Source organism: Octopus sinensis, linkage group LG12, assembly GCF_006345805.1.
Source record: "Octopus sinensis linkage group LG12, ASM634580v1, whole genome shotgun sequence".
Lineage (NCBI taxonomy): Eukaryota > Metazoa > Mollusca > Cephalopoda > Octopoda > Octopodidae > Octopus > Octopus sinensis.
In genome coordinates this window covers 49,323,083-49,350,124 of record NC_043008.1, presented here as the reverse complement: position 1 = coordinate 49,350,124, position 27,042 = coordinate 49,323,083, and the positions used below count along the sequence as shown (strand labels likewise).

Here is a 27,042-nt window from a genome sequence, read left to right as displayed (position 1 = left end):
GGGTGAGGGAGAGTAGATGACATCAACCCCAGATCTCAACTGGAACTTAATTTATCAACCCTGGAAGGAGAAACAGCAAAGTCAACCTCAGCAGCATTTGAACTCAAAATGGAAAGATGGACAAAATGCCACTAAGCAATTTGTCTGGTGTTCTAAAGATTTTGCCAGCCCACCATAATAATAATAATAATAATAATAATAATAATAATAATAATAACCCTTTCTACTAACAACACAAGGCCTGAAATTTTGGGGAGAGGTATAGTTGATTACATCAACCCCCAGTCTTTCACTGGTACTTAATTTATCAACCCCAAAAGGATGAAAGGCGAAGTCAACCTTGGCAGAATTTGAACTCAGAATGTCTTTATGATGGACAAAATGCTGATAAGTATTTTGTCCTGCATGCTAACAATTCTGCCAGCTCACTGCTTTAATAATAATTATAATGATTTCAAAGTTTAGCACAAGGCCAGCAATTTCAGGAGAAGGGTTAAATTGATTGCATCAAGCACAGTGTTTATTAACTGGTCCTTTATTCTATCGACCCCGAAAGGATGAAAGGCAAAGTCAACCTCAGTGGAATTTGAACATGAAAACAGACAAAATGCCAGCAAACATTTTGCCTGGGATGCTCACAATTTAGCCATCTTGCTGCCTTAATAATAATAATAATCCTTTCTAATATAAGCACAAGGCCTGAAATTAGGGGGAAGGGGTGTAGTTGATTACATCAACCCCAGTACACAACTGGTATTTATTTTACCGACCCTGAAAGGATGAAAGGCAAAGTTGACCTCAATGGAATTTAAACTCAGAATCGGTAAAATCCTGCTAAACATTTCAATAATAACAAGAGCACTCAGAGAGCTCAAACCACCACCAAGACAACACCAACGTCCTCTCAACGATTAGCCAAAGATGATTTTTAAAATGGAGAATATCTGAAATAAACTCGACTTCTCTCACAAACGAGAGTACTAAAAATAAACCTGACCGCTCTCAAAAATTAAGTGAAAAAAACAGGAAAAATAATCCAGAATCTTTGTCCGGTACCAGATCGATCCCAAAAGCTAATCAGTTCGTGCCAGTCATGAGGCCAAATATCCCTGAAAGTTTCATCTGAATTCATCCCGTAGTTTTTAAGATATCTTGTCCACAGACAAACAAACAAACAAACAAACACAACTGAAAACAATACCTCTGCCTTCGCTAAGGCAGAGGTAATAACATGGTGGCAAGAATCTCTGACTGGAAGACTAAGGTCTGATTCCCTGCCAAGGAGAGAATTGCATGTTTTTCTTTAATGGTGTTGCACCAGCATGGCCACAGGCAATGATTGGAACAGGTAAAAAGAAAAATAAAGTGAAAAATAAAATAAAAGGATAACAGCTGAAATTCTTCCAAAGAAACCTGACACTGTTAAAGAAATGTGAAATCCTGAAAAATGAGAGCAAAGTAGTAGAAGAAAGTCCCATTCATTACAACCTTAAGTGCTTCTCTCAATGTCTGTGTGTTTGTTTACATCCCATTCATAATTCTTATAAAAGGTATTCCCCTGTAATGATTGATAAGTTGAGAGGAGATTTATACTTCACTGACAGACAGCTATGCGTAGGGAAGGGTGGGCACAGATGGACTGCGGATGCTCATCTGTTAACGGCAGCATTGTTATATTTAACTTTTAGCTCACTTCTTGGTTCTTGGATGTTGGCAGATTATTTACAGAAGTGTTAACACTTTTATGTACACACAACCTTAACCCCTTTGATACCAACCCGGCTGAAACTGCCTCTGGCTCTGAGTACAAATGTCTTGTTTTCATAAGTTCTGAATTAAAATCTTCCACCGAACCTTAGCCACAATTTATGTTCCTAACACTAGCCTAATGATAACTAAGTTCTTTACTAAATTCCTTGTTATAATTAAAATTAATTGAATGAAACACAGAGCATCTCAAAATAAATACGGTAACGAAAGGGTTAAACACATCAATGGAGATCGGGTAAGGAAGAGGGTTTAACTGAATGTGTGTGTGTGTGTGTGTGTAGACAGGCATTCAGGCATGTATGTATAAGTGTCTAGACACATATCTATGTTTTTACATGTGTGTACATAGATCATCGTCATTATTTGCATCCACTGTCCATGCTGGCATGGGTTGAACAGGTCTGCTTGCTTAGATGAGTTGTGAGAGCCTCATCTCACTGACCCATCCAGGTGAATACAGTATACACACACCTCTCTCTCTTTCTCTCTCCCTCTCTCTCTTTGTATTACAGTTTCATCATTGGTAGGATTCAGTGAGATAAATATCACTTATATACACAATTTACACAAGCTACTAATTTATTGTATCTTTAAAGCATGAAACTATTACTAGATCTTTTGTAAGTTGAGTGTATTAAATGATATTTATATATATATATATATATATATATATATATATATATAGACACATACATATCTGCATGTGAGTATATATAAAAATGCACACACACACACACATACACATATACATACACGCAATCTCTTGTACTAAATATAACATAAACATGTTATGGAATATAAATACCAGACTCTAGTTGTGACTCAGACTTTAGCCATGACTTTCCATTCCAACTGCATAATGAACATCTTAATAGTTTCACTCACAAAAGCATAAACACACACACACCAATTAAACACACACGCCGATCAACATTAGATCAATAACTATCAATAGATATAAACTAAGTATAAAAAAAAACCCCAGCTGAGAAAGTTATTAGCTTAGATCAGAGAATGTATCAGTGAAAGATGGAGAGAGAGAGAGAGAGAGAGAATGGTGGAGGGAAACTGTTAAGTGAGGAAATGCGGAGAAAAGGAAGTGCAGGGGAACGGATTCAAAGCAGCAGATGGTGAGTGTGAAGTTGAAACAAAACCTGTTTACCAACTTCCTCGTTCCTTGTCCTAAACTGGAGAACACATCAGCTCATTACTGGGAACGTTATCAGCCGTTCTGGTCTGCTTTACAGATCTGGTTGTTGTTAAGTTCGCTTGTGAAGTGGAGAATATCTTACCTTATAGACCTAGAGATTAGATTTAAGGATTGGGAGAGGAATCTCTTTAAGTGTGTCAAGCAAAAGATGAAGAGATTTAGAGATGGTGAGATGTTGTTCTGCAAAACCCATCCGATTCTTGCCAACATGGGAAAGTAAAAGAATTAAGCAAATGATGGTAATGAAGATATGGGGAACAAAGGCGGCGGCAGCGGCTGTGATAGTGAATGTTTTTGTTGTTTTTATTGTTGGTTTCCCAAATTTTATCAAATGAAACCTTAACTGATGTTGATTCTGTAAATTTTAGGATATTTTCCTCAGAATATTCGTCCTAACCCTTTAGTGTCTGTTTTTCCATGCTGGCATGGGTTGGACAGTCTGACATGAGCTGGCAAAGCCAGAAACTGCACCGGGTTTCATTGTATACTTTGCTCTGGTTTCTACAGCCGGATGTCCTTCCTAATGCCAACCACTTCAGAGCATACTGAGTGATTTTTATTCCTTATTTCAGGTACATGGAATAACTCAAACTAAACACCACAAACCTAACAAAACATTTCTAAACTTTTTTTTTTGGAGCCTGGTGCAGCCTCCTCACTTGCCAGCCCTCAGTCAAACCGTCCAACCCATGCCAGCATGGAAAGCAGACGCTAAACGACAAAGATGATGATGATGATGATGTTAATCCAGAGAAGAAAGACTGCATAATGCTGACATGCTGGCTATTGTGGTGAGTCACTCAGTCTGTATTTGGAGGTTTGACAATCACTGCTTCGCCTCCTGTGCTATGTCACCTCTTAGTCACAGCACTTAGTAAATATTGACTCTTCTTTGCCAGGTAAAATCCAAAACACCCTGACGACCCACAGCCTGTTGCAAATCTAAATAATGGTTTCTTATTTAAGCACAAGGCCAGCAGTTTTGAGAGGAGTGACGTTAATGCCACTGACACTCTCCCCCACCCCGATTTCCAATATTTGATTGGTATTTTATTTTATCAACTCCAGAGGAATGTAAGCCAAAGTTGACCACAGTGGGATTAAAACATAAAGGCCAGGTCAGCAATTTTTGAGGGGAAGGGGGGGGGTGAGTTGATACCATTGATCCAGTCCTAATTTCTGGTATTTTATTTTATCAACCCCAAAGAAATGAAAAGCAAAGTTGACTTCAATGAGATAAAGGCACAAGGCCCACAGCACAACTAGACTGGCTCTTTGTATTTCACTGACCGCAGGGGGATGAAAAGCAAACTTGACCCCAAGGAGATAAAGATAGTAAATAAAAGATATTTTTGTCTTTTTTGTCACACCTTTGACCTGTAATTTACAGTTACCTGCAAGGTGTATCCAGGTGTGTCAAAAATATTTTAAATTTTAATCCTGGATTTTACAAATCCATATTAATGAGTGATCTATTTTAAAAGCATGTTCGTAATTTATTGCAGAATGGAAAGTGTTTATAAGCCATTTAAAACACACAAAAACCGTTAGATTCACTTCAACATTTAAATTGGTTGTATACTGTCAATCTAACGTGAACGTGACAGTAGGGGGTTACACCACCGCTGTTTAGCCCTAGGAAGCATCGACGCTTCCTGATGGCTTTGACACATTATTCCTGTGTCCTTATATACATTTACGAAGGGGAGACTCTAGACTGATGAAGGACAATGATCCTGAAACATGCGTGTCTCTAGATGCAGGCCTGTCTGCTGGGGGTGTTTGTCTCCCCTTCGTAAATGTATATAAGGACACAGGAAAAATGTGTCAAAGCCATCAGGAGGCGTCGATGCTTCCTAGGGCTAAACAGCAGTGGTATAACCCCCTACTGTCACGTTTGTGTTAGATTGACAGTATACAACCATTCTATCGCCCCACCACCGTACATATCTCTATGAGAGATTTAGAAATTTAATATTTCTAACATTTAAATTTATTTTGCCAAAATATTTTCATCACTTTGAGACCACCACCTTCATTCATCTTAAGCCTGATCTTCCACATTAGCATGGCTAAGATGAACCATTATTGGGGTATTGCTTTTTATAGTTGGATACCGTTCCTGTTGCTAACCCTTACCTGTTATTTAAACAAGGGATTTCTTATACCACATGTATAAGGCAGCAAGCTGGCAGAATCGTTAGCACGCCAGGCAAAATACTGCTAAGCATTTCGCCTGCCGTTACATTCTAAGTTCAAATTCCGCCGAGGTCATTCTTGCCTTTCATTCTTTCGGGGTCAATAAATTAAGTACCAGATACGCACTGGGGTCAATATAATCAACTTAATCCCTTTGTCTGTCCTTATTTGTCCCCTCTACATTTAGCCCCTAGGGGGTAATAAAGAAATAAGGGATTCCTTATAACACATGTCCTCAAAAGTGAAAAGCCCGTGGACAATTTGTTGACAAGGGAAAATGACAATGCACTGCTTGAAGCCCAAACATTTTGGGAAAATATGCAAACGTAAACACATGCACAAACGATGGGCTGCTACCAGTTTCCATCAGCCAAGTTCTTCCATAAGGCTTCGGTCAGCCCACGGCTATAGTAGAAAACATTTGCCCTAAGTGTCACACCTTGGGCCTGAACCTGAAATGATGCGATTAGAAAGCAAATTCCTTAACTGCACAGCCACGCCTGCACCTGTCTGGTCCCGTAGACACATTGCTATGAAGTAATAGCATCTCTTTGACTGGAAGTTACTCTTTGGCAGTAATCTTCCCATTGCCTTGTTTAAGAGGGTGTGGAATATAGAGTTTCCAGGTGATGAGAAATGGGTTCTATGATGCATGTTCACATTAATCTGAGAGCCAGGAGCGATGCTGAAGGTGATATGAAATGAATGCAGCTGTTTGAAGTTAAAAATAAATTGTAGAATTGGTAAACGAGGAATTCAATGTTTGAAGACAGAACTCACCTGTAGCACCACCATTTATGCAACATTAATTTCAAGAAGTAATTCAACACTGTAAAACTAACGATACAGTCATCATTTATACTTGTCTTTCATCATCCTAACCAGTGAGCTGTGCCTCCCCCTCCATGATGTAACTTGGTCGGTAACGTAATAGCAAGGTCAATGTAAAAAGGTAGATGACGCAGTCAGCGGCATCACAGGTATTCACAGTAATCTGGTGAAAGTACAGTCATAACAAAAAAACGTAAAACTCATCAGTACTTGATTATGTAGACATCTGTGATTAGCAGAATGGTATGATAAGAATTATGTTAATTTCATTAAAAAAAAGAAAACGACCTGGTGAGCCACTGAGGTGGTCCCTGTGAACTTCACCCCTTTTCTAAAAATTTCTCAAATTTAATGTATGTGTCGCTAAGAAGCAGTTGCTGACTTTTGGGTTTTTATTTCATATACTTGTCAAAATGTTTGTTGATATCTGCTTTACCAATGATAGAAATAAAGAAATACATGGAGCGTTACCAGCATCACCTTACTGGCACCTGTGCCGGTGGCATGTGTAAAAAGATTCAAGCGAGGTCATTGCCAGTACCACCAAACTGGCCCTCGTGCGGGTGGCACGTAAAAAGCACCCACTACACTCTTGGAGTGGTTGGCATTAGGAAGGGCATCCAGCTGTAGAAACTCTGCCAGATCAAGATTGAAGCCTGGTGCAGCCATCTGGTTCGCCAGCCCTCAGTAAAATCGTCCAACCCATGCTAGCATGGAAAGTGGATGTTAAACGATGATAATGATGTGGAGATATTTTTATATACAAAGATATTTCAACATCTTGAGTTCAAGCCTGCTGAGGAAAAATCTGGTTTCTGTCCTGGACACAGCACAACCAACTGAATATTCACTCTCAGGTAGGTCTTCAGGAAATTATGAGAATATTACCAAAAGGCTGAAGAGGGAGGGACATGCTGTGGATGGTTTTGCAGAAGATTGGTATTAATAGGCTACTTCTGGTTGCCACAAAGTACCAATACAAATGCCTGGATATTTGTGTTGCAGTAAAAGGTTTGAAAACTTTCAAGGTGGCTGACTACAGCAGGGCTGCACATTGCTACCTCTCTTTTTCATAATTTTCACAAACTGTATTGACATGTGCAGCTATTGTGGAAGTGGTATTACAATCAGTGAGTGTAGGATCAGTCTTCTGATATTCCGTTGAGATGTTCTGTGTTTCTTTCAATTAATTTTAAATATAACAAAGAATTTACTAAAATAACTTAGTTATCATTAAGCTAGTTTTAGGAACATAAATTGTGACTTGTACTATAGAGCCAGAAGCGGTTTCAGATGGATTGGTATCAAAAGGGTTAAGGTGGTGGGCTGGCAGAATCGTTAGCATGCTGGACGAAATGCTTAGCGGTATTTCACCTGTTGCTGCATTCTGAGTTCAAATTCTGCCGAGGTTGACTTTGCCTTTCATCCTTTCGTCTGCCACTACGTTCTGAGTTCAAATTCCACCGAGGTCAACTTTGTCTTTCATCCTTTCAGGGTCGATTAAATAAGTACCAGTTACGCACTGGTGTCGATATAATCGACTTAATCCGTTTGTCTGTCCTTGTTTGTCCCCTCTGTGTTTAGCCCCTTGTGGGTAGTGAAGAAATAGGTATCAAAAGGGTTAATACTAATCACTTTACAGACTACATGGATGCTTTTTTTTATGCCACCATCACTAGTGAGGTCACCATGCATCTTGCATGACTATGAACACCAAGGGGCGAGGGCAAGTTTATGCTAAGAGATGAGGATTTAAAGTATGAGAGAAAGGGCAAGAGCAGGCTACTTGCCGAAGGGGAACAACATGGTAACTCACATTATAAAAAAAGAAGTGAGAATCATCAGATGGAGCTAAAGAGAGATAAAATATTGGTGATGGTATCCAGGTGGCCCCTTCAAGGTGCAAGGTGAATGGAGACAGAGGAACCAGGCGTGGGTGGGTAGGTTGGTGGAGGCTTGGGGGATGGGAGAGAAGGTAAGCAACAAATTCTTCTGCCATGCTTACACCATCAACATTATGATGATTAACACTATCATCACCATCATAATCACTACATTAAGGGTCTGTGGGGTTTTTTGTTTTCTTTTGTTTCTTTTAAACCATGTTGCCAGATTCTGGTTAGAACTGTCAAAGAGCGATTCCTTATCAGTCTCCAGGCTTAATTTTATTGCTTTCAACTAATTCAACTGCAATTAAAGAATTAAAGAATGGCACCTCTTACACCCAAAACTAATTCATATTTAATCCATTTATGCTTAATACATTTAGCTACTATATAATACACATCACACCAATTCTTGAATAACCAAGGTCAGATAACTCAAATTGACCAATGAAAAAATGGCAGCTGATTAAATACTTAAAAAGGAACCCACAAATGTAGAACACCAGATCAAGAGATTCTTGGTACCTTGATTCTACAAATGGTAACCCTTTTTCTATGGCACAGTAAACTGAAGAATTTTAAAAATATGGTTTCCTTGAAAATGACAAAAATTTTATTGTGGATATTTTAGTTTAAAACACTGAACAAAGTTAAATCATTACAAAGTAACTCTGTCACTCTGTTTGTGCAATTTCTAAATTTTTACATCTGTTTTTCCATGCCAGTATGAAGATGATTGTTTTATAGGAGCATTGTTTTAGAGCCAAATACCCTTTTTGTTGCTAATGCTAAGGTGTTCTTCAAGGAATCTTTCATTTCATACGCCTTTAAAGGTGCTAAAGTATGGTAGGATGTGTTGGCAGGAGAAATTTTAATATGGTTGCTTGTAGCTCAGCAATCTTCAGAAATATGCAAATGCTCTCTCTCTCTCTCTCTCACACACACACACACACACACACACACACATGCATGTGCACACAGCAAGCTTCTTTCCATTTCCACTTCCAAACTCTACTTACAAAGCATTGGTTGGTCGAGAGCTGTAGTGGAAGGCAGCTGCTCAAAGTGCCCTGCAGTGACATTGAACCGGAAATCATGTGATTGAGAGGCAGACTACTTAACCACACAGCCATGCCAGTGCCTAGTGTGTGTGTGTGTGTGTGTGCCTCTGTGTTTGTGTTCCTGTATATGTGCATGTGTTCCTATGTGTGTGTGTGTGTGTGTGTGTGCATGTCTTTGTCCCTCTAATGCTCGCTCGACATGTGTTGGTTTTATTTACATCCCTGTAAGTTAGCAGTTCAGCAAAAAAAGACTGGCAGAATAAGGATCAGACTTGAAAAACAAAACAAACAAAAAAACAAAAAAAAAACAAGGACTAGGATCAGTTTGATCAATATGGTGCTCCAGTATGGCCGCAGTCCAATGAATGAAAAGAATAAAAGAACAATTAAGCCTGAATGATTCACAACTTAATCAAAACTCATCTTTTTTTTTTCCCCCAGTCATTTCCTTTTTTTCCATTATTAACAAAGACAAGTGACTCAATTGTCATATTAAGAAACAATTAACAATAAAAAAAAAAACCTGCAATTCAATGGCACAGGAAATAAATGTCAATGACCCAAAACAGCGGAACAAAAGCTACAGAAAGGTTATTAAATAAAGCACTGACCTTTCAGTCAACATTTTGCCAAACCTACTATGGTTGATGGTTATGAATTACAGACAGGTGTTCATTCCTTTTGCTAGTAAACCCTTTTGTTACCACATTTCCAGCCAAGTGAAACCATAGTTCTGTCACGTAACTGGCACCTGTGTTGGTGGCATGTAAAACCCAGCTCTCAAGCACTGGGCCTCATGCAGGCAAAGTGGCTGAGCGCCTTTCGAGTGTGGGGCCTCACGGAGGCAATGACGGAAACCTCTGGCATTATGTTGTACTTAGGAAGAAGACCCATTACAGCCAAGGGAAATTGTAGTCGTGCCAGATACCGGCGTCATGCAAACTGGCACGTAAAAGCACCCATTACACTCTCGGAGTGGTTGGCATTAGGAGGGGCATCCAGCCGTAGAAACCCTGCAAAATTAGACTGGAGTCTGGTGCAGCATTCCAGCTTGCAAGTCCTCGTCAAACCATCAAACCCATGCCAGCATGGACAACGGACATTAAATGATGATGGTGATGATGATTTCTGTTGCAATATACTGCCTTTGTTTAAATTAATTTGTAATTTAATTAAAAATTTAGTAAAATACTTCACCAATATGAAGATGGTGCTAGGAACAAATTAACAACATTTTTATGGAATTTGTGTTATTCCTTTAACGTTCACATTACTCTGTCAAATATGATGCTTATTTATTCACATTGTTATGACTTAATCTGGCATTATCTGACAGCTTTGAGATTTTAATGACGTAACTGTTAATCTTTAGAATGATATTGTAGGGTAGGTGTGAGATGCTGGATCTGGCCAGTTTTGAACATATAACAGATAGAATGTTTTGGTCAGATGTTGCCAGTTAAGGGTTGAAACACAGAACCCTGTATTATTCACTTTGAGAGGACTTCTCATATGGACTTGTGGTGCATAAAACCACTCGTGTCTCCATTACTGATGGGCAAGAACTGGCCACTATGGCCACGAGAACTGCCAGATCACATATTTTCACCCTTTCTTGGGTTTATCAATGACAGACGTCCAGCTAGGTTCTCTCGTGGTAAATAATGCCGTATTCTCTGTTCTAACACAATATCCAGTTTTAAGTGGGGATAAAGATTATCTTTTGGTATTAATACTACTTCTGTGACTCTTAATTATTTTTTAATAAGTACTCAGGATAATTGCAACCCTAGTTCCTGAATAGACACTGCAATTCTATATATATGAGGTGGGTGTGCTGAAAAGCTCCTGGCTTTAAGGGTATCGTGAAAGGTCTGGACAGACAGTATCAGCCATAGGAAAAAATACAATGAAAAGACAGTCTGATCAAAAGATCAGCAGCTCTCTCCACCACCACCACCTCCATCATCATCATCACCACCACCACCTATTTTAAAAAGGTAGACAGGCATTTTAATATTCCTCATATCATCCTTCAAAAAATGTCTCATTTTACCTCAGCCTTTCTTGCCCAAGACTTCAAACCTACCAAACTTAAGTCTTTCCTATGGTTTCACTTCCAATTAATTAACCGGTCTCAATTAACACTGAAAATCAACCATGGGTAACATCACTCATTTATCTCTACTCCCAAGTTTGGAAAGTTCCCAAAATTCTACGACAAGCACTGCACATCCCTATCACCCCCCCTTCTTCTTCCCTTCTTTACAAAAAAAAAAAAACAGACAAAAAAACACTTAACTCTTTAATCCTAAGAGTATTTCTTTGAGCATTTATAATCTTCTAGCGCCATAATGGATTTCACTTTAAATTGCTTAAGAAAACATTAGTAGAAAATTTTCTCCCAAAACTTCTACATTATATTATTTCATGCGACCACCTGCATTGATTAGGTCACCAAGGTAACTAATCTCTTCTATAAAATTTTGTAAGCCACTAATGGAGCTAATTGTTTGTGTGTGGTGTGTGTGTGTTTTCACTTCAATTTTTATATAAACGAAGTGTCTCTGTGTGGAAGGATTTCGTCCCCAAATTCACCTCACTGTATTAGATTACATGTGATTCTGCACGTGCCTAATTACGTGTATTTAAATGTTTTCCACAATAAAGAAACACTTCATTTAAATGGCTCCAAAGAAGCTAGAAGATGTTGCTTGAATATTCAACTCTAGATGCATGTTTACTTAAAGCAGAAACAGCCATAAGCTAATGGGTGCAATTACAAACCCCTTTTCTTTTGTCCTTCATTAACACACACACACACACGCAACACCATAGCTGTCATTCACCAAGGACAATAAGCCTGATAGCAAATTGTGAGCATAGTCAACCTATCAACCCTCTTCCCATCTAACACAGGGGAACATGAAGGGTGTGACAGCTGAGGCAGAGGCAACACCAGTAGTTGGTTTGTACCCATTTTTAGTTGAGTAGACTGGAGCAATGTGAAATGATGTGTCTTGCCCAGTCCAAGTATTGAACCCACAACCTCTTGATCATGAGCCCAACACACTAATCGCTAGATACAAAGACACACACACACACACATACACACACACACACATATATATACACGACAGGCTTCTTTCAGTTTCTGTCAACCAAATCCACTCACAAGGCTTTGGTCGGCCTGAGGCAATAATAGAAGACACTTGCCCAAGGTGCCACACAGTGGGACTGAACCTGGAGCCATGTAGTTGGCAAGCAAGCTACTTACCACACAGCCACTCCTACGAATATATATATATATATTGTGTGTGTGTATGATAGCTAGATAGATAGACATAGATATTATTTAAAACACTGAAATTATCAACATTCTTGTATTGGTGGTGCTAGGAATGTTCTTTTCTCATCTTCACTAATCTTTTGGCATTAAGCATTGCAGTTTTCCATTCCAATATATCATTTGTTCTACAATGACTAAGGTACACCAATGTTTTTAAGTCCCAATTTAGTTATTTTTATTCCTACTTTCCAAAGTTGGTACTTACATTTTCCAACTTTATCGTGCATTCTTAAGTTCTTGCTGAAATTCAGATTTGAATTCTACATATCAGAATTAAATGGTTTAAGAAGAACCAATGAGGGAGCTGGTATTTAGTTGCTTGACCTAGTAAAAATATCAGTCAAATCTCCCTCAAATCATGTCCAAACATCTTAAAAGGAAGACATACTGTTAATGTCATCATAGATACACTATGCCTGGAAAAACAGAACAGTATAATGACAACTGGGTTAAACAATAACAAGAAATAAAATGTGAATTGAACCCACATTTTCCAACTGTTTCTGTGGTTCTCAAATCAGAGATTCATTTAGGGGTTATATGAACCCTTTCACCTACACTTAATTAGCTCATTAGTCTGTTAGTAAAGGGTCATCACCAAGATACGCTTGACCTATTTACTTGGAATTTAGAATACTTTTAACAGTTAACCAGCAGACCTTCATATTAGCCAAATTCCATTCTGTATAGAGCAACATAAATCAAATTTCCTTTCGTTTTTTATTTCTTCTGCAATATTTCATTCCTCAAAGACTTTAGGTGCAAAAATGCAAAAACCAAAACTGAAAATTCATTTAAATTGATGGTGGCAGCCTCCTCCAATCCAAAGTTCTTCATTTATATATTTAACAAGAGAAGAATCTGTAAAGACATTCTTGAGGAACTACGAAGATGGACATGAAGAACAAGCATATTACAAATAGAAATACCTTTTTTTTTTAAGTTACATTTAAAAATATAGGAAAAATATAAAATATACTAGAGTAAAGATTATTTGCCAACATAATGCGGCAGTCCTGGTCAGGACGAATGCTACTGCTATTTAGCCCCAGGAAACATAGTCTCCGGCTGGCTATAATGACACACTATCTGGCATATAGCCAGCTGGAGACGATGTATCTCTAATTAAAAGCAACTCCTAAAGTGATTGATTATAAATTATGGGAAATAACAAAGTGGTGAAAAACACTCTTTGGATGCTGGGCCTCAATGAGGAAATGTCAAAGGACCGGGAGATGTGGTGATTTGTTGTACTTGATAAGACATGTGAAACTAAATAAAACCATTGTCTCCCACATATACAGGCTTATCCTTTCAGGTGCTGGTGCCACTTAAGAAGCGCCTGTGCCAGTGCTGGTGGCACATAAAAAGCACCCAGCACACGCTTGAGTGGTTGGTGTTAGAAAGGGCATTCAACCATAGAAACCATGCAATAACAGTCAAGGGAAGTCTGAACAGCTCTACTGACTCCAACTCACAATATCTTTATTCTTTAATATAAACCAGTTATAACATAGAGGCCTACTCAAAGTACAAGCGTATGCATATGCTTTATGTGATATGTAGACCACAATCACTTAATTACATAAAGAGGAGTCAGAGTCAGAGTCAGAGTCGGAGTCAGAGTAAGAGTCGGAATCGGAGTCAGAGTAAAAGTCGGAATCGGAGTCAGAGTTAGAGTCGGAGTTAGAGTCGGAGTCGGAGTTAGAGTCAGAGTCGGAGTCGGAGGTGCCAATAGAACAGGAGCTGGAGTCGAAGGTTTTTGTTTCAGGTCCACAGCCCTGATGGAAAGCGGATGCTAAACAGTGATAATGATGATGTTGATGATCATATTGCTTCAATTCATTCAGCTGGCAAAAATGAGCCATACCAGTAATTCAAAAGGGCCAGCCTTGTCACATTCTGTGTCACGCTGAATCTCCTTGACAAGTGCATCAAGGGTATGTGTGTCTGTGGAGTACTCGGCCACTTGCATGTTAATTTCACAAGCAGGCTATTCTGTTGATCAATCAGATCAACTGGAACCTTCATCGTCATAACCAACAAAGGGCCAGGCTATTGCCCAATGTACCATGCAGTAGGAGTGAACCCCAAGCCATGGGATTGAACAATGAGATTCTTAATCACACAGCCATACCTACACAGAGCCACACACAGAGGCACATACACACACAGTTCTTTGTCATAAGTCTGAAGTCAATTATGCTAATATCAAAGAAATAGGATAAAAGGAGAGAAAAACAAACTTCGAGCTTTCCCCCACAAAATACCTGAAGCATATAAACAACAATAGCCATTAATCTAGAACCATCAAAGACTTTGATCAGCCACCGTCTGTTACTATAAAATCTCTTATGTGGCCATCTTGCAAACCAACTGGGTTTAAACTTGTCTGTTTTTGTTTCTGAAGAAATGAAACCCTTCAATGTTATCAGGTCTTGAATAGATTTGGTGAAATAGAAAGAGAAGATTTAAAAAAAAAAAAAAGGGAACCTGGTGGGTATTCTTTTATTCATTTATATTTGTTTCAGTCATTTTGACTGTGGCTATGCTGGAGCACTGCCTTTAGTCGAGCAAATCAACCCCAGGACTTATTCTTTGTAAGCCTAATACTTATTCTATCGGTCTCTTTTGCCGAACCACTAAGTTACAGGGACGTAAACACACCAACATCGGCTGTCAAGTGATGGTGGAGGGGACAAACACAAGCACACAAACATATCATCATCATCATCATCATCATATATACAATGAGCTTCTTTCAATTTCCGTCTACCAAATCCACTCACAAGGCTGAGTGAGTGCATACAGGGTTGAACAGAAGTCACCTGACAGTAAATCAAAATTCCATAAATACTATTTGTAATTCTGTATTGACTCGAATGGGAAAATGTGTCACTCAAGAAGGACTTCAGTTTGAACAATTTTCATGGTGTTGCATATTTAGACGCTTTTATTAAATTCATTCAGTTGGTAAACATACATAAATCTTGGAATTAAATGGTTTTAATTTACTGTCAGCTGACTTTTCGCCAACTCTGTGTATCATCATCATCATCATCGTTTAACGTCTGTTTTCCATGCTGGCATGGGTTGGACGGTTTGACTGAAGTCTGCTCCAATCTGATCTGGCAAAGTTTCTACAGCTGGATACCCTTCCTAACGCCAACCACTCAGAGAGTGTAGAGGGTGCTTTTTACATACCACCAGCACAGGAGCCAGTCAGGTGGGCCTGGCATCGATCATGTTCAGATAGTGCTTTTTATGTATGTATATATATATGTATATGTGTGTGTCTGTATGTATATGTGTGTGTGTGTATATATATATATATTATATATATATATATATATATATATATATATATATATATATACATACATACATATATTTGATGCTGCTACCTTTGCACAAGCCATAAAGAACACAGACACACACACACACACATTAGGTGCAGGTGTGGTTGTGGTGAGAAGTTTATTTCCCAACCATGTGGTTCTGGGTTCAGTCCCACTGCATGACACCTTGGACAAGTGTCCTCTACTATTGCCCTGGGCCAACAAAAGCTTTTTGAGTGGGTTTGATAGACAGAAATTGAAATGAGCCTGTCCTATGTGTGTTCGCATGTGCGCACGCAAGAGAGTGAGTTTGGCCCTCATCACTGCCTGACAACTGGTGTTGTCATCAGGCTTTAAAAAATAAGTGCTGTGGTTGATCTATTCAACTTAAACCCTTCGAGGCAATGCTCCAGTATGGCCACAGTCAAATGACTGAAACATGTAAAAGATGAAAGATAAAAGATACACACACACAAATATCGGTGCTACCACAGTATGACGCCTACCAACTGTTGGTAGAATGAAATATGGTAAAGATCATTAAACAGTTATTCTACAAAATGAAAGGAACATGATAAACAATTTGTTGTGTAAAATCTATAAAAAATATTTAACACCTTATTTTACAAGATAAAAAAAAAGTCATCAAAAATTGATTTTAATGTTTGTAAACGGATTTGATATCATTTAAAAAAGCAGTGAACAGGTCATCGTTTTTCCGGCTTGCAGGACGGCCAGCTGTGCTAACCTTGGATCATAGAGTGACCTACTCTTCTTGAGGAGACCTATTGAGTCAAGTACGTCAACACCAACATCAAAATAAAAATCAAATGGAAATTTTAGTTAAGATACCCATGCCGGTGGCACATAAAAAGCACCGTCCGAATGTGGCAGATGCCAGTGCCGTTTGACTGGCATCTGTGTCAGTGACACGTAAAAGCACCAACCGATTGTGGTCGTTTGCCAGCCTCCTCTGGCCCCTGTGCTGGTGACACGTAAAAAGCACCCACTACACTCACGGAGTGGTTGGTGTTAGGAAGGGCATCCAGCTGTAGAAACACTGCCAAACCAGATTGAGCCTGGTGCAGCCTCCTGGCTTCCTAGACCCCGGTCGAACCGTACAACCCATGCTAGCATGGAAAACGGACGTTAAATGATGATGATGATTATTATTATTTTGTAAAACTCTCTGACCAGAATGGTACTAGTGTGAATAACTAAATGAACAGGAATTAATAGCTGTGGATTGTTTGGTAGAGTGCAACGTCATTTATAGCAGGTCGCAAATAGCAAAGCAGATATCATACGATAATAGCAGCCAAATATCTCCAAATATAAAAAATAAAAGATTCTGTTAGATAGAAGAATTAATACTATAAAACAAACAAGATATTGGTTAAGAAAGAAAAGAAGAAATACACGAATCCTAATAATGCTGTTACAAAACGGCTTCAAAATTCAGATTCCCTGCAAGACGGAATCTCTTTTACAAAAACTCATAATTTATCCGTTTTTTGATGGATAAATAAATATCCATCTAGGAAAAGAAAAACAAACTGTGTTGCTGTTAGAATCTTTTGAAGAATGGTACTGACTAAGGAATAATTAATTACAAAAACTCACACGAGATGCAGACTGAACTGACATCTTTAGACATTGGACAAGAGAATGTGTGATGGATGTTGATGTCGGAGAAATGGCATGTAACTATGGCAATTATATATATATATATATATTTATATATAGATGTGTGTATTTTTCCCTTGTTTATTTATATATATATATATATATACATACATGCACACATACATATATGTGGGTGAAGGAGATCCCGGCTAATTAGGCATAATTTGATATATTCAAAGGAAACCAAGTTTGAAAGTATAAATTACATGCCATATGTAAATATATGTAGAAGTGAGACAGTTGCCAACGAACATGTTGTGAGTTCAAGCCTGCTGCAGATGTTCCAATATGCTTCTGTACAGAATATTACGGTTTAGGGTGAGGTGAAGTGATGTACGTCAAGAATGGGAAGGAAGGATTCCTTGAAAGAGATCATTCACTCCTTCATTGGAATACTAGGCTATAGAGGTGGTGGTGGCGGTGGTGGTGGTGAGGAGGAGGGGTGTCAATATCTAATGCTATTTTCATTTTTCTGACAATAACAGGATTATGATGGGGGGGGCAGAGGAGAAAGATGAAACAATGACTAGTATTTTAATTTTTCTGACAATTCATTATGAAGAAGAGGAAAGTGAGGAGGAGGGAAGAGGGGGAGGGGAAGATGCAGGTGGGGAAGCTGGGGAGCAGGAGGGAGAGGGGATAACAGAGGGAGGGGAGAAGTGGAAGGAGGAGGAAGGGGAAAGAAGAGGAGGAAGGGGAAAGAAGAGGAGGATGAAAGAACAGGATGAAAAAGTGGAGGAGGAAGGGGAGGAAATGGGTTGGGGAGGCTGGCGATGAGGGGAGAGAGGAGTGGGAAAGAGAAAGAGGGGGAAAGGAAAAGACAAGAAGAGAGGGGAAGAGTGCCTTGTTATTTACATTTCTGTTAACCAAATCCATTCTGAAGGAACTGGCCAAGCTGTAGCTGTACAAGAAGACACTTGTCCAAGATGCAATACAGGGAGATGGAACCTAAAACCACAGTTTCCAAGTGAACTTCTGAACCACACATCCAGACAGAGAATTTAAAAAGAGGATATTGGTTTCCTTTTTTGGCACAATGGCCAACAATTTTTTTTTTTGGGGGGGGGGCAGTCTAGTCAATGACATCAACCCCAGTGTCCAACTGGTACTTATTTCCAACCTCAAAAGGATGAAAGACAAAGTCAACCTCTGTGGAATTTTAGTTCAGAACATGAAGACATGGAATGTCGCTGAGCGTTTTGCCTGGTGTAGCAAGGTTTCTGTCAGCTCAGAATATTAGGGGTCCTAAGATCCAGTATGACATATGGAGAGAGATCCGAACAAGTTTAATAAAAAGGATTTAGCACAATCAATCTTGTTCACTTTAACCCTTTCGTTACCATATTTCTTTTGAGATGCTCTGGTTTCTTTCAATTACTATAAATATAACAAAGAATTTAGTAAAATAACTTGCAATGATGACGGTAGAGATGATGATGGTTTCTCAACTTGGCAACAGGTCACAAATACAAAGAGAAGGGTTTTGTTGAAACAATTGCAGGGGTAGGTACTGAACTCCTGAACTAGAAAATCCATGTGAGGCAAAGTTGACCCTGGTCCCTTCCGCCCCACACACACACACACCAAGAACATTTTGGAGCATTTCAACTTAAATTCAAACTGGATGAACAACAATACAAAGGTATAACATTTTAGAGACATCAAATATCAGCCTTTATATATATGTATGTATGTATATACCTTGGTTAACACAATGAAGCAAGCTGGGGGGTGAGGAGGTTCAATGGTAAGACTAGAATGAACAAATGTCAAAAGCTTATATAGCTGTCCCTAACTAGAACAGAATTAGGTCAAGGATGATAAAACACACACACACACGCACGTGTGTGTGTGTGTGTGTGTGTGTGTGTACGTGTTTGTGTGTGTAGGATGTAGCTCTTAGTGCAGTCTTTAAGGAGTTGGAACTCTCTCTCTCTCTCACACTCACATACATACATACATACATGCATGCATGCATGCATACATACATACATACATACATACATACATACATACATGCATACACACATACAAACATGCATGCATACACACATACATACACACACATACATACATGCATACATACAAACGCACATACATACACACACATACACGCATACATACATGCATGCATACACACGCACATACACACACACACACACACATACATACATGCATACAAACAAACACCCATCCATCCGTCCACCCTGCCAGAAAAAAAAAACAACTGATGGTGAAATAATGAAAAGAGGCTGTCAAAAATGTCTGGGCTGAAATCCCAAACATTGTGTAAATGCTATTAAAAATCAAGCCACGATGTGTGTATGCACCCCACCCCCACCTACCCACCCACCATAGTCACAGTGCAATAACCTCCAGATAGTGGGTCACGGGTGGGAGGGTGATGGGTTGATATTTTTTTTTTCTTTTACTATCCAGTTAGATAATTGGACACACTCTGATAATTTTATTAATTTTTTTTTGATTTGTTTCAGTCATTTGACTGGGCCATGCTGGAGCACCGCCTTTATTCGAACAAATCGACCTCAGGACTTATTCTTTGTAAGCCTAGTACTTATTTTATCGTTATCTTCTGTCTAACTGCTAAGTTAAAGGGGACAAACAGACACACAAAGTCACACAAAGACACACACACATATATGTATAGGTTATGAGAGGTAATGGTGTCACTGAGACCCAAAGGTGTCAGGTAATGCTGAATAAGTGCTATAGATAGACAATAGTTAAGTTCCAGGTTTGGTAACTATGCGAATAAAGGGGTTCAACGTTGGTCATATATCAGCGTGTGTATATGAGAATTTTTTTTTTTTCGTAATGAAATAAAAAACCAAGGCTGTGTAGATTTTAGAACATTTATAGATAGGTCTTACAGCTGTTTCCAGGATATTTATTAATTATATCCCTTCATCGGAGACGAAGGGATATAAGTAATAAATATCCTGGAAACAGTTGTAAGACCTTCATTACGAAAAAACATTTTATATATATATATGACGGGCTTCTTTTAGTTTCTGGTTACCAAATCCACTCACAAGGCTTTGGTCGGCCCAAAGCTAAAAGTAGAAGACACTTGCCCAAGGTGTTACGCAGTGGGACTGAACTCAGAACCATGTGGTTGGTAAGGAAGCTACTTACCACACAGCCACTTGAAGAAAAGAAAAAGATATGAATGCTAACAACTTTCAACTTGTATAGCATTTGTAACATCAGAATATCACTGAAATGCTATAATTAATGAATATAAAAAATATTTAGACTAAGACGAATCCCTTCAGCCACAAAACACATGAATATCATCATCATCATCACCATCGCTTAAAACTCAAGCATCCATCCATTGCATTTGAAAGAGCTGTTAATGGTAAAGTCACATTCCAAGAATAATCCACGCTTTCAATGAAGACGATCTGGACCCAAGAGGGGAGTTTTATGAGCAATACTCAGCGCTGGATTAACCATTAAGCAAAATAAGCAGATGCTTAGGGCATGGAGGGAAGGCGGGGGACACCACAGAAATGGTAAATGGGGATCTTTTCCTTTTGAACGGCACATGTCAACACAATTTCTAGTTAACTAAACACTTTTAAACTTCGTATACTGGTAGAATGTGTTTATAAAACATCATTTTTTTCTTGGCTTTATTGAGAAAATTCTATAGTTTGTAAGATATTTCCACTTTAAAATCGAGCATTTCGGCAATTTTAACCAATCGCTCACCTCCACTTGGGGTGAAAACATTCCGTGCTGTATGAATATGTCCCTCAGAAACAGATTGAGTTTATTTACATTTGCGAAGAAAGAAAGATACCCTTCCCTGGCACCTGTGTCGGTGGCACGTAAAAAGCACCCACTACACTCACGGAGTGGTTGGCGTTAGGAAGGGCATCCAGCTGTAGAAACACTGCCAGATCAGACTGGAGCCTGGTACAGCCTCCTGGCTTCCCAGCCCTCGGTCAAACCGTCCAACCCGTGCTAGCACGGAAAACGGACGTTAAACGATGATGATGATGATCATCACACACACACACACACACACACACACACACACACACATACACACACACACACCTTCATACAAATACTCCTGCTCTCCGGGTTAAATTGAGTTTATATGTTAAATTTCTTATTTACATCACTATAGTTTAATAACAATGCTTAATTCTGGACCCCAATAATATCCTGAATAATTTTCTTGTGAAAGGTTTCGACTACAAGTGTGTATAAAAAGGAGAGAGGGGGAAAGAGCAAGAGAGAGGGAGAAAGAGCAAAAGAGAGGGGGAAAGAGCAAGAGAGAAAGGGAAAGAGCAAGAGAGAGAGGGAGGGAGAGGAAGAAGATAAAAGGGGGGGGGAACAGTTCCAGTTACAACTTTCAATGGTTGTTATAGAATTAGTTCGACATCAGTGGTTTTAGATTTATTTCATGTTCCCTTATTTAATATTTATACTTCCTAACAATGCCAGAAGAAAGAAATAATATAAATATGTATTATGTACACTTCAATAACATACATAAACAGTGACAAGAGACACAGCAAACACACACACACACATATATATATATATACAAATAGCAAATATATGGAGATATACATAGCAAATACATATATATATATACACTTCAATAATATGTGCAGACTTCAATGGGCGGAACGAATGGTAGAGGATAGATGTGGCCTCTCTTTCTCTGTGTTTACATATGTAAAACATCAGAGGAAAAAGGACATAAATGTACAAGTAGCCAAATGTCTTAAGTGTCGTCTGAGATATCTTTCCACCAGACACCTCCATCGCCCTTCACCAATAAAAAACAAATGAAAATAGTGGAAAAAATAAAGCATGTACAAAAATAGTCGGGTTTTTGAAATACTTATCGAGTTTTAGATTTTCAGAGAAGGTTGGAAGAATGAGGAGACCAGTGTGACTTACTGATGAGGTATAAATTGATGTCGAAGAGAAAAGTAGAGGTGAAAATGTGAATATAGATGTCTCCATATATAAAAGTTTAAAACTTGTCATAGACTAACAGTAATGAGGTTTTCTTTTATTTTGCCTTAAAAAATCGTTACAAAATACTCATGAAGTAGGCAATGCTGATGTTATGAGCACTTCCTTTTTAATCTCTATATGTATAAAGCTGAAGTTGTCTGTGTATGGCAGGTTTCGTGCCGTTACGTTCTGAGTTCAAATTCCGCCGAGGTCGACTTTGCCTTTCATCCTTTCGGGGGTCGATAAATTAAGGACCAGTTACGCGCTGGGGTCGATGTAATCGACTTAATCCGTTTGTCTGTCCTTGTTTGTCCCCTCTGTGTTTAGCCCCGTGTGGGTAGTAAAGAAATAGGTTTGGTAGCCTTCAACTAACATTATCCCCTCCGAGACCCTGCGGCGTAAGTTGACCAAAATTGAGAGTATGATAGAAGAAAGCTTGCTCTTCCTTCCGTAGATCAAATCGGATCATGTTAACACCAAAAATTATTTACATAAAAAAGGTGCTTTTTTTCTATGAAAATCCCTATTTTTTGCGATTTTTTTACTGCTGTGTCGCCATTTTTCGGTGTATTTCAACCAGAAAAATGTTCACTTAAAGAGAATAACAAGCTACATAATGCAAAATTTTTACTTTTCAAAAATTCCAATTCTAATGGGTCGGAACAGAACCGAGCAACGCCGGGCGATACTGCTAGTAGTTATTAAATGTACCTGCCGTGATCCGTTGGGTTACAACCACTCCAAGTTGAAAATGTCGATACGGGAAAGGAAAAAATACTATTTCGAACTTAATGCAATAAAATTCTTAAATAATAACAGTTCTTCTGCCTTTGATGTGACAACATAAACAAGACTAAGTGTTTCTTCTTTAAAAACATTCAAATGGCCTTCAACATTTTTTCCTCGCTTCCTTCTTTGCCATTCTTTGTCCTTAACTGTTCCAAGGGAAATACATGGGTGCTTCAGCATAAAGTAATGTTTTTTGCAAAGTCAACATTCTGTCAATGTTGTCCTCATATGTCGTTCATTGACAGCGATAAATATCCTCATTATTTCTGAGCAAATATTGTCTGTTCGTCTGCTCAGATGAACTTGCAGTCTCATTATTGCACGTGCTCCTTTCATGAACTGAAAATCCTAAAATGAATGTAACTGCTTCGGATGGTCCAACCTACCTACCTATCCATTAGATATTGACTAATTTCGTTATTATAGCAGCTTGGTCATTTCCTTCCAGCGTGTACTTGATGACGTATTTGATTGACCTCACTGAGGTTACAATTTCAAGGTACAACCTGAGCACTATACACAATAATTTCATCATCATCATTGTTATTATTATTATTATTATTATTATTATTATGTAGTAGTAGTAGTAGTAGTAGTAGCAGCAGCAGCAGCAAAACCACTAACAAGCCTTTAGTCAGCCAAGGGCTGTAGTAGAAGACATTTGTCCATGTTGCTACACAGTGGGACTGAACCCTAAGCCAGGTGTTTGGGAAACAAACTTCTTACCACACAGCCATGCCTATGGAAGCCGGACGTAAAATGATTTTTCTCTCTCTCTCTCACACACACACACACACACACACACACAACTTTATTGTTGTATCGTCATTATCATGAAGGTGCCGAACAGGCAGTATGGTTAGCACGCCGGGTGAAATGCTTAGCGACATTTCGTCCATTCTTTTATTTGTTTCAGTCATTTGACTGTGGCCATGCTGGAGCATCGCCTTTAGTTGAGCAAATAACCTCAGGACTTATTCTTTGTAAGCCTAGTGCTTATTCTATCGGTCTCTTTTGCCAAACCGCTAAGTTACGGGGACGTAAACACACCAGCATCGGTTGTCAAGCAATGTTGGGAGGTGAGGACAAACACAGACATACAAACATATATATATATGACGGGCTTCTTTTAGTTTCCATCTACCAAATCCACACACAAGGCTTTGGTCGGCCCTAGGCTACAGTAGAAGACACTTGCCCAAGGTGTCACACTGTGGGACTGAACCCGCAACCATGTGGTTGGTAAGCAAGCTACTTACAACATAGCCACTCCTGCGCCATCTTCACATTCTGAGTTCAAATTCTGCCGAGGTCCACTTTGCCTTTTATCCATTCTAGGTCGATAAATTAAGTACCAGTTATGCACGGGGGTCGATGTAATCGATTCAATCCCTTCCCCCAAATTTGAGGCTTTGCACTTCCAGTAAAAAGGATTATTATTATCATGAGATTACATGGAATATTGCTTTTTTTTGGGGGGGGGGGTTGTCCCTGTATCTAAAATCGAAATTTATAAAAATTAGTCAAAATTTGAAGGAAACTAAATGTGGAAACTGGACAGAAGTGTATGATGAGAATGAGAGGATCTTTCCAAAGCAGACATTGATGATAAAACGGAAACCGGAGGAAGAGTAACAGGAACAGGGTTGGGATGGGATGGAGTGAAAGTGTAAAAAAAACTGGGGTGGGGGTGAAGGTAGGGGCCGATAGCAAAGAAGAGTCAACAAGTGGGGACAGAGGAAGTAGGTTGTCTATCATTTTAAGTCCCCTAACCCCTAACAGTGAGACTTTCTGTCACTCCTAACTGACATACTTAGGTCAATGCTGATAATTACATATTAATAACATAATCATAAATACTTGGGCAGTCAAACTTCCTGTTATAACAGAGGAAAACACACACACACACACATCAATAAATAAAAAAAAAAAGGATTTTGTATGGAAAACAATAGTTAAAAAGCAGTCTAAAGGTCCCACCAAAAATTAGGGTCAGAGAATATAAAAATATTCTGGTGAAAATTTTTATACAAACTTTTGTTATTTTAAAGAGAAATATCAGAATTTCGAGAGAATATTTTCCAGACATAAGCATAATTTAATGAGAGGAAGGGGGTAATTAAATAGCAGATTTCTTATGATAGAAATAATGTTAATTATCCTCATCATCATCATCATCATCATAGTCATTATCACTGTTATTATATCCACTTTTCTGTGCTTGTATGGATCAAATGATGTTTGTTGAGGCAGATTTTCTATGGCCCCCAGATGCTCTTTCCTGTTGTCAACCCTCGTTTATTTCCAAGCAAAATAATATATTCCCTTAGTCCGGATATATTTTTAAACAAGATTACAAATAAGCGGCGATGCTTGTATGACACTGACAAGTTTGTTTACATTTGGTACATTATATCAAGGAGACACATGCCAACACACACACACACACACACACACACACCACACACACACACACACACACTAACATGATGGGCCTCTACACAGTGTCTGTCTTTGAAATTCACTCACAAGATTTTAGTTACACTTGGGTTATAGTAGAAGACACTTGCCCAAGGTATACCACACAGTGGGACGGAACCTGCAACCATTTGACTATAAAGCAGACTTCTTAACCACGCAGCCATACCTGAACCTATAATCTTTTCTACTTTTAGGAACAAGACTTGAAATTTTGAGGGAGGGGTCAATTACATCAACCCCAGAGTTGGTTCAACTGGTACTTATTTTATCGACCTGGTTCCAGTGACAGTGAAGCAGCATCAAATCTTCTCTGGATAAGATGCTAGTCTCCAACAGATAACTTTCCCTCCAGGAAGAATTTACCTCCTCGTTACAAGCCAAAGAAAAAAATTATCAATTTTACAGCACATCCACAGTTTATAGTAATGGATTACATATCATTAAGTGGTATCTTTTAACAGCCAAGTGGTCTGGGATACCAAAGAAGCAACTGTCTTCTCTACAAACTCAATTTAATAGCAATCAAAGTGTATGAGACTGACTACATCTCAGCTGGTTGTCTAGCATTCTGTTGACACAAGCCATCCACGTCTTTTAACGGAAAGTGATACATCAAAGATATTTATATAATAAGAATACAATTAACTGTTTTAATAAAACCTTAAAATACATTTTGGGGACTTCAAAAGAATGAAAGGGAATTTGCTAAACTCCACAGGCCCACTGGCCCAGATAGCATGAATGTTCCACCTGTTTTGTATTAGTCAGCCAATTGTATGACCCAGTTTCAATTCCCAGTTGCAGCCATTCCATTCTGTATCCTTTTGGTGCTGAGAAAAATATCTCACACACACACCACACTCGATTTTATTTACACACCGACCCTTACATTACATAGAATTAACACCCTATGTTTATTTAAGAAATTATTAATCTGCTGAAGAAGTGTTAACAGCCAAGTAGTTAAGGTACCATTATTTCTGGGAAATAGGGCAAAAGTTCATACACTTCTCCAGGCATTAAAGCTGTGACCCTGTTATTATACAATCTATAATTAGACTCACTTCTTAATTAATAACTAATGATTATATCAACAGGTTCTATTCTTCTGACGGTGCGCACTCACACACACACACACACACACACACACACACACACACACACACACACACACATACCTTCATTGAACTACATGGTTTTTATACCCTAATTATTGAAACAGAAAACAAAATATCAAACAATTCCAGTTCCACTTGTAAGATGGGCAAATCCACAGAGTTGCTGCCAGCCAAATCTTAAGAATTAATTGTTCATATCTTGTCACCAGTGCCACATGGTATCCTTGACAAAGATAAGCAAATTCCAACAGCCCAGTTTAGCATTTAAACTGGCCATATCCAGTCAAAATATTCTACCTGGTTTATGTTCAAGCCAG

General features: G+C 38.7%; 1 protein-coding gene across 1 annotated transcript in view; it reads right to left on the bottom strand.

Annotated features, from left to right (window-relative positions):
• The window catches only part of LOC115217875, a 206,861-nt gene that overhangs the window by 137,183 nt on the left and 42,636 nt on the right, over window positions 1-27,042 (bottom strand).